Source organism: Humulus lupulus, chromosome 7 (genome assembly GCF_963169125.1).
Source record: "Humulus lupulus chromosome 7, drHumLupu1.1, whole genome shotgun sequence".
Lineage (NCBI taxonomy): Eukaryota > Viridiplantae > Streptophyta > Magnoliopsida > Rosales > Cannabaceae > Humulus > Humulus lupulus.
Window position 1 is genome coordinate 111,214,452 of NC_084799.1, and position 19,019 is coordinate 111,233,470.

The 19,019-nt window shown below is 33.3% G+C and overlaps 1 non-coding gene across 1 annotated transcript; it reads right to left on the minus strand.

Annotated features, from left to right (window-relative positions):
• Nucleotides 1-800: 800 nt before the first annotated feature.
• Nucleotides 801-907, minus strand: LOC133793057 (small nucleolar RNA R71). Its single transcript, XR_009874519.1, has one exon. It is a non-coding gene; the product is annotated as a small nucleolar RNA R71 (small nucleolar RNA).
• Nucleotides 908-19,019: the final 18,112 nt, after the last annotated feature.

Consider the following 19,019-nt stretch of genomic DNA (forward strand, 5'->3'; position numbering starts at 1 on the left):
AATAGAAATTTAAAGAACAATTAGTGGTACTTGGAAAAAAGTCTTCGTGGGACAATACTCTTCTTATCATATATTGCTTGAATCGATTGCGTGCACTTGCGTGTATATATATTTTTGCGATCAAGTTTTTGGCAGCGTTGTCGGGAACTTAATTTCTAATATCATTGTTAATTGTTATTTGTTCTAATTTGGTATTTTTATTTTTTTATTTTTATTGCTTAACATTTATTTGGATCAAGGATATATTGTGTTTCAGGAATTGTTGGTATATGCGAGGAAGTAGACAAAAGGAAATCATACAATTAGATCTTGAAACTGAGAGAATGTGTAGAAAGAATCAAAAGAGAAAGAAAAGGCTGGACTACACCATGGCTGAAAACGCAAATAATGTTATCAACAACAATGAAAATATGGGCAATGCAGTTGAAGTTGATCCACCATTAAGGAATTATGTACTACCTACTGTTATGGGGATACATTCAAGCATTCGTCCTCCAACTGTTGAGGCTAATAATTTTGAGATAAAACCCTCAATTATTCAGATGGTGCAAAACTGTGTACAATTTGAGGGGTTACCAAATGAAGATCCAAATCTACATATCACAAACTTTTTGGAGTTATGTGTGACATTCAAATTGAATGGGGTGAGTAACGATGTTGTACGATTGAGACTATTCCCATTTTCACTAAGGGACAAAGCTAAGAGTTGGTTGAATTCTTTACAAGCTAATTCTATACTTACTTGGGAAGATTTGGCTCAGAAGTTCCTTGGTAAATATTTTCCTTCTACTAAGTCAGCCAGAATAAGAGGAGAGATTAACAACTTCCATCAACTGGATGGGGAGTCTTTGTATGATGCATGGGAATGATTTAAGGATTTGCAACAGAGATGCCCACATCATGGAATAGAGAAGTGGCTGTTAGTTCATACTTTTTACAATGGTTTGGGGGGAAATACAAGAACAATTATAGATGTAGCATTGAGAGGAGCGTTTATGAGAAAAAGTGATAATGAAGCATTTGAACTTTTGGAAGAGATGGCTATGAATAATTATAATTGGCCTACTGAGCGTGAGAACAAGAAAGTAGCATGAGTCTTAGAAGTTGATCCAATAGCGCTATTGACCGCTAAAGTAGCATCTTTAACAAAACAATTGCAGCAAACTAATCTTGCCGCACAAGCAATCCAAGTACAAAATTTCGTGAGTTGTGAGATTTTTGGAGGACCTCATTCTTATGAAGAATGCCCGAGCACAGCTAGTTGCTCAACAGATGTGAATAATATGCCCTTGGAACAAGCACAAGTTATAGGTAATTTTTCAAGACCTGCATCCAACACTTATTGAAATTCCTATACACATGCCTGGAAAAATCATCCTAATTTGTCTTGGAAAAATAATCAAGGGTTACAACCACAATATCCATAGTCCCCACCTCAACAACACCATCATCAACCAACTTATGGATTACATGCTAGACCATATTATGATCCAAACGCACGCCCATCTCATCCACCACCACATCCTCAAATGAACCCACCAACAATTCAGCTAGACCAATTAAATTAATTTATGACAAAGACAAGGTCTTCAATCAGAAGTTTGGAGAGACAAATAGGTCAATTGGCTCAAATGTTCTCTAGTAGAAAACAAGGGAATTTGCCTAGTTCCATAAAGGTAAATCTTAAAGAACAATGTCAAGCTGTCACTTTGAGGAGCGGGACTAAGTATGATGGACCTACAGTGGAGGAGAAAGGGAAGAATATAGAGAATCAACATGTTTCTATTCCAATTCAAGAGGTGGTTATCGAGGACATTCCAAAAATAAAAAAACCAAAATACACTGAGCCTCCACCAAAATTTCCATATCCTCAACAGTTTCAAAAGGCTAATCTTAACAAACAATTCTCCAAAATCCTTGAAGTATTTAAGAAACTTCACATTAACATCCAATTTGTAGAGACTCTAGAACAAATGCCTAGTTATGTGAAGTTTATGAAGGAGATATTGTCTAATAAGAGAAAAATGGAGGATTATAAAATAGTTACATTAACTGAAGAGTGTAGTGCAATTATTCAAGAGAAGTTTACTCAAAAGTTAAGAGATCCAGGCAGTTTTACTATACCTTTCACTATTGGAAACTTTCATTGTGAGAGAGCTTTATGTGATTTAGGTGCAAGCATAAATTTAATGCCGTTGTTTGTATTTAAAAGACTTGGTTTGGGGAAAGCTAGACCGACTACTATTACCCTTCAATTAGCTGATCGTTCATTAACACATCCCAGAGGTATTATAGAGGATGTTCTAGAAAAGTTAGATAAGTTCATTTTCCCAGCAAACTTTGTTGTATTAGATAGGTAGGAAGATGAGGATGTACCTATTATATTAGGATGACCATTCTTAGCCACAGGGCAAGCGCTATTAGACGTTCAGAAATGCGAATTGAGGCTTAGACTACAAGGAGATGAGGTTGTTTTTAATGTTTTCAAAGCTTTGAAATATCCTTCAGGTAGTGACAGTTGCTTTTATGTTAGTATATTGGAGGAATCAAGTAAAGGGGTTTAGTCTATTAAAGATCGAATGGAGTTGAGTCTGATAAAAAGTCCTGAACAGTGTGCTGGTACTGAAGTCGGTGCGTATGTTAAGTGGTTGAATTCATCAGGGCAAATATATAAAAAGAAATACGTGGAATTAGGGCAAGTGCTTGAGAGCCATCATTTCATGAATTAAAAACCTTACCTGATAATCTTAAGTATGCTTCTTTAGGTAAGAATGATACTCACCTAGTTATTATTTCAGCTTCTTTATCTGAATGGGTAGAAGCTGCAGCAACTCCTACCTATGACGGTAAGGAGGTACTTAAATTTCTTCATAAGAATATTTTTACTTGATTCGGTACTTCAAATGCTATTATTAGTGATAGAGGTAGTCATTTCTGTAATAATTTATTCACATCTCCATGAACTCGTTATGGAGTTCATCACAGAAAGGCTCTGTTTTATCATCCATTAGCTAATGGTCAAGATGAGGTGTTAAACCGAGAAATTAAAAGTATTTTAGAGAAAACTGTAAACACATCAAGGAAAGATTGGTAAAAAAATCTTGATGATTCACTGTGGGTGTATCACATAGCTTTTACAATTCTGATTGGTATGTCGCCATATCGGTTGGTGTTTGGAAAGGCCTGTCTTTTACTAGTTGAACTTGAGCGTTGAGCTTATTGGGCGGTGAAAAAGTCAAATGTGGACTTATTTATGGCTAGGCAGAATAGGCTTCTAGAGTTGAATGAGCTTGATGAATTTAGAAACAAACCTTATGAAAATGCAAATATTTATAAAGAAAAGTCTAAGGCTTTTCATGATAAAAGAATAATTAGAAACGATTTCCAATTGGGAGATAAAATTCTGTTATTTAATTCTAGATTGAAATTGTTTCCAATCTAGATGGCCGGGACCTTTTACAGTTGTGGTCTCATTACCTTATGGAGTAGTAAAAATTCAAAGTGAGAAAACATGAAATTTTAAAGTAAATGGTTAGAGGTTAAAGCATTATCTGGAAGGATCGGTGGAAAAGTGTAAATCAGTGATAGTTTTGGGACCCTCTAAATGGGGTGTTCAGCGTCCGGCTAAATGATGTTAACGACAGCGCTATAGGAGGCATTCCTATATTTTATTTTAGTTTTAGTTTTAGTTTTTATTTTTAATTAGTGGACAATTTTATTTTGGATTTGTAAAGTTTAGTTATTTTAATTTTATTTATTTTTCTAGTATAAAGTTTGTAAAAATCGTGAAAAATGTGTTTCTTGTTTTAGTCAATTGGCCAAGTCGCGACATTATCAAAGTCAGAGAGTATTCCAAATATAGAGAATAGGCGGGTCGCGACTTGGGCTTATGAGTCGCGACCCTAGGTTGAAACAGAGAGCAAGGAGTTCTGGTATGTAGGGGCAGGCCGCGACTTGAAAATCTGAGTCGGGGCGCTTGGAAGCAAGTCTGGTGGAAAAATTAGGGGCGGGCCGCGACTTGCCCTAGCTGGGTTGGGGTGCATTTGTGTCAAACAGAAGAATAATTGGTTAAATATCATTTTTCAAATCCTTTCTCTCATTTTTTAAATTCTCTCATTCCTAATCAATTTTCCTTAAGAAAAAGCTCTACATTTTTTCTCTATTTCAACGTCTCTTAATCTATTTTCCTAATTTCTAATTTTTATTCCTTATTGATTTCTTTGATTTCTTTATCCCTAACCTTAATTTTGTCCTAGTGGAGCTCATTGAGGAATTGAAGGAGGATTGAAGAGTGGGCAGATTTTTTAGATTTCAAGGCTTGTAAGTTTTCTTTCTGTAGTTTTCATTGAGTTGCATTTATTTGAAGAGATTGTGTTGGATTGTTGGACTGTTTGTTGGTATATTGGGTGTTTTTGGGTGAAATTTTTGGTAGTATTTAGTAAGGAAAATTCAGAATTTTAGGGGAACTACTGTAGAAATTTTTGTGTGCCATTTTTGAATAATTGTGAAGGTATGCGACCAAGGAAACAACCAAGTAGGGCAGCCTCTTCAAAGAACACTAGTCATCCTTCATCATACCATTCCCAACCACCTCAAACCCAACCAAACCCTCTAGCACCTCAACCAATTTTAGAGTATGATCTCACGTGTTTCATTAATAAGGATGCCCATGATCTTTATCAAAGGCTATCCCAAAGACCAATCATTCAAGAGCGCAGGATTGACATTAAAGAAGAATTGTACCCTAACGACACTTATAATATTATTAGGAATGAAATTTTACACCATGGTTGGGAATTGTTTGTGAAATTTCATCATTTAGCGACTGCATTAGCTGCCTCTTGAATGTCTCCAACTGTAAAAGAATTCAAAAATAATTTTCATAACCTTCACTTTTCTCTGCTACTGCACTTTGATGATATTAACATTAATCACCCACAACCAAATTACATATTAAAAGCCAAGCATTTTATATAAGCCTTCATCACCATCATTATTTTTCTTCCCATAATTGTATGCATCATAAAGTTTCTTTAACAGAAAATAATTCAAACGATATCCATATTTCAGTGAAATATCCTTCTGAGAGTATCGTTGAATTGCGCAAGCTCACCACAAAGCACACAAAAATGAGAGGTTTTCTTTTGTTAGCAGAACAAGATAATTTCTAATCAAGATATAAATCAGATTCAGGCATTGTAGCAAAGTAAATAAACTCAAGTATTCAGATTAATTATGTTCTAAATAAAGAAGATGAAGATGAAAATTACCTAGAAGGACCTGGATCTTCTTTGCTGCTCAAAGGAGCATAAGAATATTGATTTGAACCAAGAAGCAATGCCATTTCAATCACTGGACCCCCCGAACTAGACGCCGAAGAAGATAACGGAGCACGGACACTCTTCACTGCATCCCTATGCTTTCTGAAATGTACGGTTAGGTTTTGGCAAAAAGAATTGGGAACTTGAGATCGGAACTAGTATAAACGAATCGTGAGCTTGATATTAAGTCATCATCAACAATTTCTGGCGATTAGATTGGCGGCAATGTCACCGTCGGTGAGGAGACCAGGTGGAGAAGATCTAGGATACTTCATTGTTCGTTCAGAGTGAGAGAGACGATTTTTTATTTTTTTTTTGGTCAGAATAGGCTTATGATTGTACTTATTATATTTGTCAGCCCAATATTCAAAAGCCCTTGGTATTATTTTTAAGATATTATTGACCCAATTTTTCCATAATAACACTTTTTGAAAAGTGTAATTTTTTAATGTGATATAAAGTCTAAAATGTTGTAGTGGCCCTAAATCCCCAAATGTGTGTGACTGAAATAAATCCCCAAATGTGTATTTTGACCCTATATTTTCTAAAAATTGAGTGTTTTTTATGCTCTTTTACTTAACAATTTTAAGGGCTTGCTTTGGGAGTCCTTAATACTCTTCCTTAAAAGTCACCATTCCTAATTTTTCAGCCCAGGTATTTTTAGGACTCACAAAGTGAGTCCTTAAAGAGTATTAAGGACTCCCAAAGCAAGTCCTTAAAATTGTTAAGTAAAACACTCATTTTTAAGCCCATAATTTTTTGGGAGTTGCATATTTTTTTAAGACACCCACTGCGAGTCCTAAATTGTGTTTTTTCAGGACTCTCAATGAGTGTCCTAAAAGCTCCATAAATATTTTTAAGGACTTGCATTTATGTGCGTGTCCTAAAAAAGTGTCCCATAAAGGGTATTTTGTAGTAGTGGGTGTTTGTTAGAGGAGTTTCAGTTGAATTCGCCATTGTTAATATTGATGCACTATTTAATGTGACCAAGTTGTCTCCAGAAGAAGATGAGTATTATCAATTGGCATATCATAGTGAGGTAGATTGGACTGAGGTTGCTGAGACTTTAGGAATTCCTGGTGCTATGTTTGTTATTAAAAATGGGGAGCCAAAACATATAAGGAGATAACAAATGAATTTCATGGCCAAAGCCTGGACTCTTTTTGTGAGTGCACGGCTTATGCCCAACACCCACTTGTCTGATGTGGGGAGGAATAGGTGTCTTTTGGTGTATGCCATTATGTCAGAGCTTTCCATTGATGTTGGCCGAGTTATTCACAAAAGCATGAGGGATTTATGTAGGTTGACCACTACAACTGGGTTGGGGCATGGTTCTATGATTACTGATCTGTGTGAAGTCTCAGAGGTGCCAAAATATCCTAGTGATATTTATAGGAAGGCGATGGGGGCTATTTCTCAGTAGACATTGAGTAAATTGAATGCCCCATCCTTAGAGCCACCTGTACCGATACCCAGGAATGTAAGAGTTGGAAGGGAAGGAGAAGCAGCTGAGGAGTCCATACAACCCAATGATCAAACACAGGGAGTGAGGGCAGCTGAAGAACAATATCAATATTTGGCACTGGAGGCTCCACCGCATCCACACTTGGCCAGAATAGATTACATCATTCGGCAGAACCAACATACGCACAATTATTTGGGCGAGCTTCATGATTTTCATAGAGCTCAAGTTGATAGACAGAAAGAGCTAGTTTACCGATGGTCAAACCAAGAGGTGGACCATCACTACTTCCCTTGTCCACCACCTTGGCATCCGTTTCCAGACCCACCACCATTCTAAAGTGATTTGTACCAGGTAAGTTTTCTTTTATTTACTTATTTTTAAACATTGGGGACATTGTTTAGTTTAAGTTTTGGGGAGGGAGCTTATTTTTCTAGTAGTGTTGTTTTGTGTGTTTTGTTTATGTTAGTGGTTAGAGTTTTGTTTTAGTGTGTTTAGTTTGGTACCAACATGAATGAAAATTGACAACAATTTCATATGAGATTAAAATGAATGTTATGAGTCAAAGAAAGTGAAATTTGAAAACAAAATATGTGTGCTTGATTAAACACTCCGTTAGTTCATTATACTTTAGATAACATTTGTTGAATATTTTCTCATGATGTTAAATTTATGTTTTTGATATTGATTATGCTTGCTGAAATTGGTTAGTGGAATGATTAATGGAAAGTGAAAATTATTTTTAACAATTCTAGAACTTGCTTGCTTGTTATTTGAGGTGAAATAATATATTATACATGCTTAGGAAAATAATTTAGGCTATCATTTGGGTCGTTTAAGCTTTTCTTGCCAACCTTAAATTACTTAATCATTTGTTTACCCCTTGTTACGACTCGAATTTTTCAAGACCCGATAATGCGAAAATATAAATGTTCTCATTTAACAAAATGTCTCAAAAACCTGTATAAACAAAAACTTTTTAAAAGTCATATGGCCATACTTAACATTTTATTACAACATATTTTATAAAGAGTAGAGTGAGCCTAGTTTAGGAAAATTACACAACATTTCAAAAAATAAAACGACTTTTTAAAAGGTCGGTCCACATGTACATTTGCAAGGTAGACTCCAGCGCTCACTGCTCTGCCTTGCCCTTGTTCTTACCTACAATAAGAAACAACTAGGTAAGCGAAAACGTTTAGTAAGTTCTACTTTAAAACAAAAGCATGCAGAGAATTAGGATTTTGGATACACAATCAATTTCAATAACGCAAAAGTGTCCTGGCAAACTTATGGTCATGCATGATAACCAATGATAAATGATTTCCTATAAACAGATAAATTCTGACACTCAGAAAATCCCAGAGAAAGCAGATATATTATATCATAACTATATCTTATCAACAAATATATCCCGGCACTCAGAAAAATCCCAGAGCAATCAGATATAATATTTCACAATATAATTCGAGACCAACACTCGATAATTTCCAACAATTTGGGTGTAACACGCCCTCCAACGTAAACGCTAATCTGTAAGAGAGAATCGAGTCTTAACACTAAGATCTAGCCAAAAAATATCCCCATCAAGGGTAACTATCGTCTTAACACTACTTAATCAAGAGTAAATCGAATTTACACGTTTTTACAAAGACTTCTATGTTAATCAGTGGTGGTGATGAGCAGTTGCCCCAAGGGTGTTCAACCATACTCAAACTTGGCAACCCCTATCCGGGAATAACTTATCAGAGCACTTGCTCGGGTTCTAACCGTTCACTGATTAAGTAAGCATGAAGGCCCCTAGGTCACATTCATTTTGGCGCCCCTAGGTTTAACCAGCAATCCTCACCTCTTGGCCACTCATCGCGGTAATGAGCCAAACATAATAAAGTCATGTAGTGTGACGGGGATCAGTAGTCTAGGATATGACAGATATCTACCATTCATATTTTCTAAATCAACACCCACTAGACTAACGTCTCTAAGTAACTTTCTACAACATTGTATATATGTGCATGTGTCCCTATACTAACATACAATACATAGTCGTTTCATGTTGCAGCCACACAATACAAGTTGACTTACTTGGAGTCCTTAGCACTCAGAAGGTTTTCACCCTCCAACGTTCAGTCCAGTTACGCTAGCCAATACTGTAGTTATCCATTCAGTATACTCGGATTAATTGTGACACTCATAATTCATTATTATTATTTTGGGCAGTTTGGTCATTTTAATAAAAATCATTTGTAAGGATTTATGATCCTTATTTGGTTTTAGACCCATTAATGAAATTCATACAAAATATTTGAGACTAAACCCTAAGTCTCTGGGAGACCTATCCTATGGTCTCTATACCTAGGCTCGGGTATCACAATAGTATTTTCCCACAATTCGCTAAAAATCTTGTTCTTTAAACGCATCACTATTGATCTGTACTTCAACAAGTTGGTTAAAATATATAAAAGATTTTAGCCGGTATTATATCCAGAAATAATAATTAAAATCCTTAATTAATTTTCAAGAAAATAAACTCTTAATTTTCCTTTTATTTTTCTTAAGGTTTTAATCTCTAAAAACGGTTTTAAGAAAATTGCTTAATTTGTCTTAATTAGGAGAACCGTTAAAAATTTCCCATCTTGACTAGTTAATTTTTCAAAATCAATTAATCTAGTTTATTTACTAGAAAAATAATTCACTTGATCATTTTCTCAAAATATAGGGTTTTAAAACCTCTTTTAATTTATTAACTAATAATAAATTAAATCTTTTATTTTTAAAAAGAATAAAAATTCTTCAATAAAAATAATTCACACTAAACTCAAAGTGGTAATTTTAGTGAAAATGTGTTTTCAATACTTACCAAGTTTATATCTTGCAATAAGAAAATTTTTACTTTTTACCTTAAGTTCCAAAATCTCATTTTTTTTACCCAAGTGTGGAAAGCCTATTTTTCACATTTTTAACTACATATTTTGTTAGTTCATAACTTTAAATTTACTTATCCAATTGTTACCAAAATTTCCCAATTCCATTTTTGGTATGCAATTTATGTCTTTGTAAAATCTTAGGTCAAAATGAGCATTTTTTATTGGTGAAATTATTTTCCAACAATGATGTAAAAAATGACCTTATTTTCAAGTCCTTATTTTTTCCAAACATTGACAGTTAATAACTTTCAAACTATTTAGTATTTTCTTACCAAATTTTACAGTGGAATACTAGGTTATGCCAATAATATTTCCACTAAAATTTATAAAAACTAGGTTCATTTTCCCTATACAGTGACTGTCCAAACTTAGTTCTGAATATAAGAATACGAAAAAATACAGTTTTTTACCTAAACTTTGAAATAGCATGACTCACTCACTTTAAAATATTTTTGAGTGTTTCAAAAGCTTAATTTTATGTAATCAATCTCAACAACATCACATTATAATTAAATTTTATAAAATCAATATACAGTGGATGCTTGACTCCTTGGAAGTCACAGCTCAAAACATGTATTTTATTTTGAGGTTTCTAACAAAACCCTTGGGGGTTTTGGTCCCTATTTTCAAAAATCAACACACAAGCATCATAAATATTATAAAACAACTACCGTAACCATATTACCTCACCAATAAGAAACTTTAAGCATTAACTATACAAAATAATGCTTAAAAATAAAAACCCTACAACAAAATCATAAAAAGTAAACTTTTTACCTCTTTCTTGTTCTTGCTTAAGTTTTGGATCTTCCTATTAGCTTTGACTACTTAGGGAAAAAATATCCTTCCTAGACCAAGGCTTAGCTTCCAATACTCCTTAGTGTTCTTGAGGTTGAAGATTGAGAGAAAACTTGAGAGAGTTTGAAAAAAAAAAGATGAGAGTGAATGAGAGAGAGAGTGGGGGTCGGTTTTGGGGAGGGTTAGAAGAGTTTCTGCAACTCTTTAATATCTAAAACACTCAAGTTTTTTTACTACCCACTTGACTATTAACCCTAAACTTAAAATGGAATTTAAATGTTAATTAATTTGGTTCACACCCTTTTAAAACTTCACATGGCCGACCACCCATTTTATTTTGTATATATTTTTTTATAATGGTTAATAAATATTTCATAAGAAGAAAATTTTAATTTGACTTTCTATACCTTTTTAACTCTTATTAAGTTTTTAAAAACAAAACTTAACACATAATAATTACATTAAATTTCTCTCACATTTAATTTAATTAATCACACAATAAAATTTAACCTAAGGTCCATTTATGGAATAAAATTCCCCATTTCGTTAAAATTAAGCATTTAACACAAAATGCCCTAAAATTTCCATATGCCCTTAGGTATATTACTTTTGACCAAAATTTAATTTTTTATGAATGTATTTTATGCCTTAAATATATTTGCCACATTTTTTCATTTTATTTTCCGAGACTTTTACTTGATCAGGGTTTTTGTGTCTGTCCAAGACCGAAAGTCTTATCTTGACTTTCAATCACAAAATTCATCATTTTGCTAGCAATAACTCATGAAAATAATTTCTAAACAAAGATAATATTATTTAACATAATATTCTTAACTCGGGGAAAAATCCCGAGCAGAGTCGTTTAAAGGTACCCGAAAATGCAGGACGTTACACCCTTTTTGAGCCTAATCTTGTTTTTTTTTGTTCTAAACCATCATGTACGCCTAATACTTCAAACTTGGTTATATATCCGTCCCTAGTATACTATGAGCATATGATTAAAAAAAAAATTGGGGATTGATGTGTAATGGGGATTAATTGTGATTTGAGTGGGTTTAGAAAATGAAAAAGAGAAGAAAAAAAGAATGAGAGAGAGTATATATATTGAAAAATATATGTATACATTTATTTCAATACACTCCCAATATGAATATATAGAAAAAATCATGTTTGGGGGAGTGTAATTATTATTGAAAAATATATATATATACATCTCTCTAAAAAAAAGGGGGGGATTATGAGATTGTATTATTATGGAAGTAAAGTCGGTGAGTTTTGGTCATGTGCTTATAGTGAAGTGAGCTTAAAAATTCATTTTTCATCTACCTTTACCTAAGCCATCATTACAATCCTATAAAAGTCATATTGATTCTTATGCATATTATGATTTATATTATTGGAGAATAGGAAGTAAGTGAGCTTATGGAACTATTTAGTTTGAATGGATTGATTGGAAAGAAATTTGGTGAGCATAATTGATTTCAAATTCATTTATTTAATTAACATGATTTGATAATCCAAAATGTTTGTAGACAAAGGTGTGTTGATGGAGTGTTTTGATCAAAATTCTAGATTGAATAAAATGTTGAGTAGTTTTCTTAGAAATTATATGATTAACATTCATGATTTTGAGGCATAATTGTTGTTGTTGGTATAATTCTGGTTGTTAGAGTCTAGGATTGTTTTGAGTCCTTTGTTCGAGGGCGAAGAAAGAGTAAGCTTGGGGGAGTTTGATAACTTCATTTTAGGGTCATTTTACAATATTTTTGTGTTGTAATGTTGAGTTTTTTTGTGTGTTTTGTGCAAGATTACGCTTTTGTTTTGTCTTTGTTGTAGTTTTGTCCGATGAATAACAAGAAAAATGCAAAACGACTTGAAAATGGTGGAAGATGAGGCTTTTGGCGATTGTTGAACTAAAGTGGATGCTAAGGATGATTAAAGGACGGGTTTTGATGAACAGATGAGTTGAAAGACCTAATCTGAGAAAAAATTGAATTAAGTTCGCGAATTGTACTTATGAGTCGCAACTCAAGGCGAAGTTAGAGGTGCATAGTTGCTGGATTGAATTAAAGTTGCGACTTAGACTTATGAGTCGCGACTCAAGAGGAAATTATAGGCTTAACTAAGGAAAAACTCAGACATGGGCCGCGACTTGAGATTTTAGAGTCGCGACACTTGAAGCCATTACACAAAAGAGAGGGGCACTACAACAAAATAGGCATTTAATGGCTATATGGGGGAGACATTGTAGACATTTGATGTCTCCCCCTAGGGAAGACGTTGTTGCAGGGGCCATCTAAAGTGACCCTATGACGTCTCCCATGGGGAGACTTTGTAGACATCCAACGTCTCCCAGGGGGAGACGTTGGATGTCTACAAAGTCTCCCCATGGGAGACGTCATAGGTTTTTGTATTTTTTTTTAAAAAAAATTAAATAATTATTTTCAGTATATTAATTAATAGAATTAAATATATTAATTTTTTTTGAAATAGAATTAAATATATTAATTAAAAAATCTAAATTATATACAAATTTAAATTTTGAATTTTCATTAATAAAACCGAAATGTGTATATCTAATATGTTTTTGCTAGCTAAATATACAAAATTGTAATATTTGTTGTTAAACATACAAAATTAACAAATATTACACTAGCTAGCTAAACACATAGTAAGAAAGAAAAAGTAAAAGTAAATGACAAAAACCTAATATGTCGGACGATGACTTTGAATTATCGGTAGCATATGGTTCGCCCAGTGTTGTCGCATTTCATTAATCTGTGCTTGTGTATATGGCGTAGTGTTTAGCTACAAAAAATACAAAGTAAAATATATTAGTTAATCAATTATTTGATTATATATACTTTAATAATAAATAAATTATTAACTTTGTATAAATTTATATACATACCTCTTTCTTCAAGTAACGTCCAGGTCGTGAATGTTCAATGTAATCCTTGAACATTCTCATCACATAATATCCACATGCCACATTGTCTAGTTGATGCGGACACTAATATGTAAATAAAATATCAACCAATTAATATAAAAAAATATCAGTAAAATTCAAGTATAATTAAAGTCGTGGTTACTTACTTTCGGTTGCACAATTTCTATATTATTTGGAATCTCGGGAGGTTTTGGTAGACTGGTCAGAAAAAGGTTGAAAGCATTGACTATTACTGCATTATATCTATGAAGATAAACTTACTCGATATAAGGCTGGATTTCATTAATATTTTGCAATACTAGACGATGTGCTTCATCTAGTTCATCCTGACTCACTGCGCAAACAACACTACCCCGACGACTCTGAATCTCAGCATTATTAACTTCATTTACCCCAATCCTCTGTACACCAGCCATGTATTCGGAACAAAATTCAATTGCCTCTTCAGCAATGTAACATTCCACAATGCACCCTTCTGGGCGACTTCTATTTCTGACATACCCCTTAAGAATCTTCATATATCGTTCAAATGGATACATCCATCTTAAATAAACGGGACCACAAAATCTCAATTCTCTAACCAAGTGAACTGTAAGATGAATCATTATATCAAAAAAGGAAGGTGGGAAGTATTTCTCCAGCTCACACAAGACCTCAGCAATTTCATCATGTAACTTGGGTAACTTAATAGGATCAATCACCTTACAACACAATGACTTGAAAAATAAACATAACCTTGTGATAATCTCTCGAACTTTTTGAGGTAAGACAGAACGAATTGCCACTGGTAGCAAGTGTTGCATTAGAATATGACAATCATGAGATTTCATACCACTCAGAGTACAACTTTTCATGTCTACCAATGACCTTATATTTGATGAATAGCCATCTGGAACTTTTACATTAAATAGACAGGAACAAACTTCCTTCCTTTCATCTTTAGTGAGGGTGTAAGCAGCAGGAGGCAAGTATGTTCGTCTCTTATCTATTTTCGGAGTTAATCCTTCACGTATACCCATTGCAGCCAAGTCTTGTCTAGCCTTAATTCCGTCCTTAGTTTTCCCAGGAATATTCAACAAAGTTCCAATCAAACTATCACATACATTTTTCTCTATGTGCATAACATCTAAATTATGGCGTACAAGTAAGAATTGCCAATATTCAAGCTCGAATAAAATAGATTTCTTTTTATAACAACTTTTGGGCTCTTCCACAACCTTAGCCTTCCCACGACCCTTCCGCTTTGTAGGTGTACGAACTTTAGGCTTACCTAACTTAAACATGATTTTAGACATCTTCTCAAGTACTTCACTCCTATTTACAGGTTGAGGAGCCTCCTCAAACTCTTGTTTGCCGTTGAATGCCTTTTTCCAAGTTCGATATTTATGCGTACTAATCAAGAACTTCCTATGACCCATATAACATACTTTTCGGGAGTGTTTTAAGTATTCAGAACATGTTTTTTCTTCACAAACGGGACAAGCCTTATATCCTTTTACACTAAACCCGGATAAATTTCCATAAGCAGGAAAGTCATTGATAGTCCACAATAATACAGCTCTAAGATTAAATTCTTCCTGCCTGTACGCATCATAAACCTTAACCCCTTCATCCCACAAAGTTTTCAAATCATCGATAAGAGGCGACAAATATACGTCGATGTCATTGCCAGGTTGTTTAGGTCCCGATATCAACAATGTCAACAAGGTAAATTTTCTCTTCATGCACAACCATGGGGGTAGATTGTAAATGACAAGCATAACAGGCCAAGAACTATACTTACTACTAAGAGAAGTGTGTGGATTAATCCTGTCAGTCGAAAGACCTAAACGAATATTACGAGATTCATTTCCAAAACAAGGCCACTTCAAATCAACCCTCTTCCAAGCTAGGGTGTCAGCTGGATGCCTTAATTTACCATCATTTATTCTCTCATTAGCATGCCACGATAAATTTTTAGCATGTTCAGCATTTCTAAACAATCGGATGAAACGAGGAATAGGAGGAAGGTACCATAAGACCTTGGCGGGTACTCCTTCCTTGACATCCTCACCATTTCTTTTCTTTTGCCATCGTGACTCACCACAAGTAGGACACATTTTTGCATCTGCAAAGTCATTCCGATATAACATGCAATCATTAGGACATGCATGAATTTTTTCATATTGCATGCCCAATGAGCATAATGTTTTCTTTGCTTCATAAAATGAAGTTGGCATTTCATTACACTCCGGCAACAAATCATTCAAAAAACAAAGTAGATCAGTCATCCCTTTATCACTCCAACCGTGTTTAGCTTTCAAGTTGTACAACCTAAGGAGTGCGGATAACTTTGTAAATTTTTTACAACCGGGGTAAATCGGTTTCTCAGCATCACTAAGTAGTGTCTCAAACTTATCTGGGTCTACTCCGGATCCATAATGTGCGTGATCAATCATATCATCTAATGCATCACAATTCTCCTCTACTATATTCCTCCTTACTTCATTGGGTCTACTTGGTGGAGTTGGCGCGACATGCATTCTCTCCCCATGCATATACCAAACCGTGTAACTTTTGTCGATTCCATTGAAAAATAAGTGTTGTTTGATCTTACTAAGATCCATTTTCCTTACATTTCCACGCTTAATACATGGGCAACGAGTAAATTTTAGGTCTTTCACATTCTCCGAACAAAATCTTAAGAATAAATCGACCCCGTTTTTATATTCCACGGATAACCTATTCGCTGACATCCATTTTCTATCCATATCTTCTCCTATGTCTATGAAAAATTAAACAATAAAAACTACATAAGCATATGGCCGAGCGTATGAAAAATTGGGCAGCATTTCTTCTATATTAGTAACCTAGCCATCAGTCAATCTTATCAAATCCAATCAAATAAGCACAACACAATTCAAATATAATAATAGAATACATAATTCTAGACAAAATCGGACAGCATTTCCCCTATAATATTGATCTAACCATCTGTTAACAACAAGTCAAACAATTCAAATAGCACACAATAAGTTTCTTCCTTATAGCTCCACAGCACACAAACAAATTTTCCAGAACCTACTTCACTAAAACACACAGTTCTCAACCTTCTGTTATCACCGCAACACACAATTTTAATCTCAGAACCTACTTCACTATGGATGAATATTTAAGATATTCAAACTCCTCTAACAAAAATTTAATAATACTAAAGCGAGAGATAAGATAATGTACGTACCTCTTGCAATTAATAGTCCTAGCTAGAAAATTTACTTCACTTTGCAATGCACTTTGCTATTAAATTCACAACCAACAAAATTGAATTAATTAATTAATAAATAAAACATAATATATATAATCAACCTACTTCAATGTTAATAAAATAATTAAAATATAAATACAAATATATAATTTTTGAATAATATAATAATATAAATAAAAAAAAACATAAACATATATACTTGAATTACTTATTTCTATACATGCAATTTAGTATGTAAATTAAAATTAAATTATTTTCCTTATTTTAGACACATATATATACTTAATCAACCTAAAAATTTAATTAAAAAAAATCTACAATTTTCGAATTAAATTGTAAAAAAAAATAAAAAAATAGTAAATAACATGGTATAACTATTAAATCTCAATTGTGTATCTCAAATCTTCATTAAAATCATTTTTCAAACTTTTAAAAAATATTTATAATAAACTCACAAATCATAAAAAAAATACACAAAAATAATTATTTCTATCATTCTAACTATAATGCATTGTTTTAATAATGAAATCATATCTCAAATCTTCTTCAAATCAAGCAAATATTACCCAAAACCGCAACCCACAATACCCTAAAATCTCAATATTAACCCATTATAATTAAAGAAAATAAATAAAAATATATAATCATAACTATTATACATTAATTAAAATGAACAAACATACCTAAAATTAGTTTTTGGAGGAGAAAATCGGCCAAAATCGGTATCAATTTCGCCCAAAATTACCCACAATACCCAAAATCGCAACCCACAAAATACCCTAAAATCACAATATTAACCTATTATAGTTAAAGAAAATAAATAATAGTACATTATCCTAACTATTAAACATGAATTAAACTTAAAAACTTACCTCAAATCAATTTTCGGAGGAGGAAAACGGAAGAAAAATCGCCCAAAATCGCCAAGGAAATGCCCAGAAATTGCCTCTGGTTTCGTCTGGTTGGTGATGGCTCGGGGAAGGTGATATATAGGGGAGGCTTCCAACGTCTTCCCTGGGTAGACGTGTACACATCCAACGTCTCCCCTGGGAAGACGTGTACACTTCCAACGTCTCCCCTGGGAAGACGTCCGATGTGTACACGTCTTCCCAGGGGAGACGTTGGATGTGTACACGTCTTCCCAGGGGAGACGTTGGATGTGTACATGTCTACCCAGGGTAGACGTTAGAGGGCTCCCATTGTCAGATTTAATTATTATTTTTTCGACTTTTTAATTTATAACAAATAACGTCTCCCACCACTTTTAATGACTTACCTTGGTAGTCATCGACAAGAACTTTTAATGACTTACACCATTAGACTTTAAATATCCCTAAATACTTTTAATGACTTACACCATTGGTGTAAGTCATTATAGAGAGTCATTAAAAGTGAAAATTGTTGTAGTGGGGCTCAAAAATAGACTCGGTCTGCGAACCAAAGAAGCCCGAGTCACGACCCGCACACGAAAAAACACAGACTTTCTTATTTTTTTACTATAAATTTGTTTTTAGGGTTTAATTAAGTTATTAGGTCAGTCTTTAATTACATTTTTAGAGACTAATTTTGATTCTTAGGTTAATTTTTTCTGTAGTTTTATATTGTTCTATCTTCTTTAAGTTTATGAATCTTATATTCTTTTATTATTATTTTGTTGATTTAGTCATGTCTAATATGAACTAAATTTTTTTTTATCTAAGGTTTAATGTAGTCACTTGGATTTCGATCTAATTTAATTATGGTATTCTTTTGATTTTTCTTTTCTATTCTAATCTATATAATGTGTGTTTAATGCTAGTTAATACTTTATCAATATTTGCTTGATTTTATGATTTTGATTCAAAATTCGAAAGATGGGAATTCAATATGCTATCATTATATAGACATAGGTTGTATATTGGACGAAAGTACTTGTATGAGTTGTGTAGTAATTAGGTTTCCATGATTAATGCCCTCTATATGTTTAAGTTTATCACAGAGATGAAGAAAATCTACATATAGATTGAGATGTTATATATTGAAAAAGAATAGGAATCGAATTATGTTAACTTGCTATTAGAATTGGATGAAAGAAATCTAGAATTGATTAATAAAATTAGTACAATGAAAAGTTGATGAAATTAACACCCTAGGTCTTTTTAATAGTGATTTAAATCTTTTAATTAGTTCTGTTTGTTTAAAGTTATTTTCAATTTTAGAATTAAATTCTAAAAATTAAAATTTTAGTTCCCAAATAGAAATTTAAAGAACAATTAGTGGTACTCGGAAAACAGTCTTTGTGGGACGATACTCTACTTATCATATATTACTTGTATCG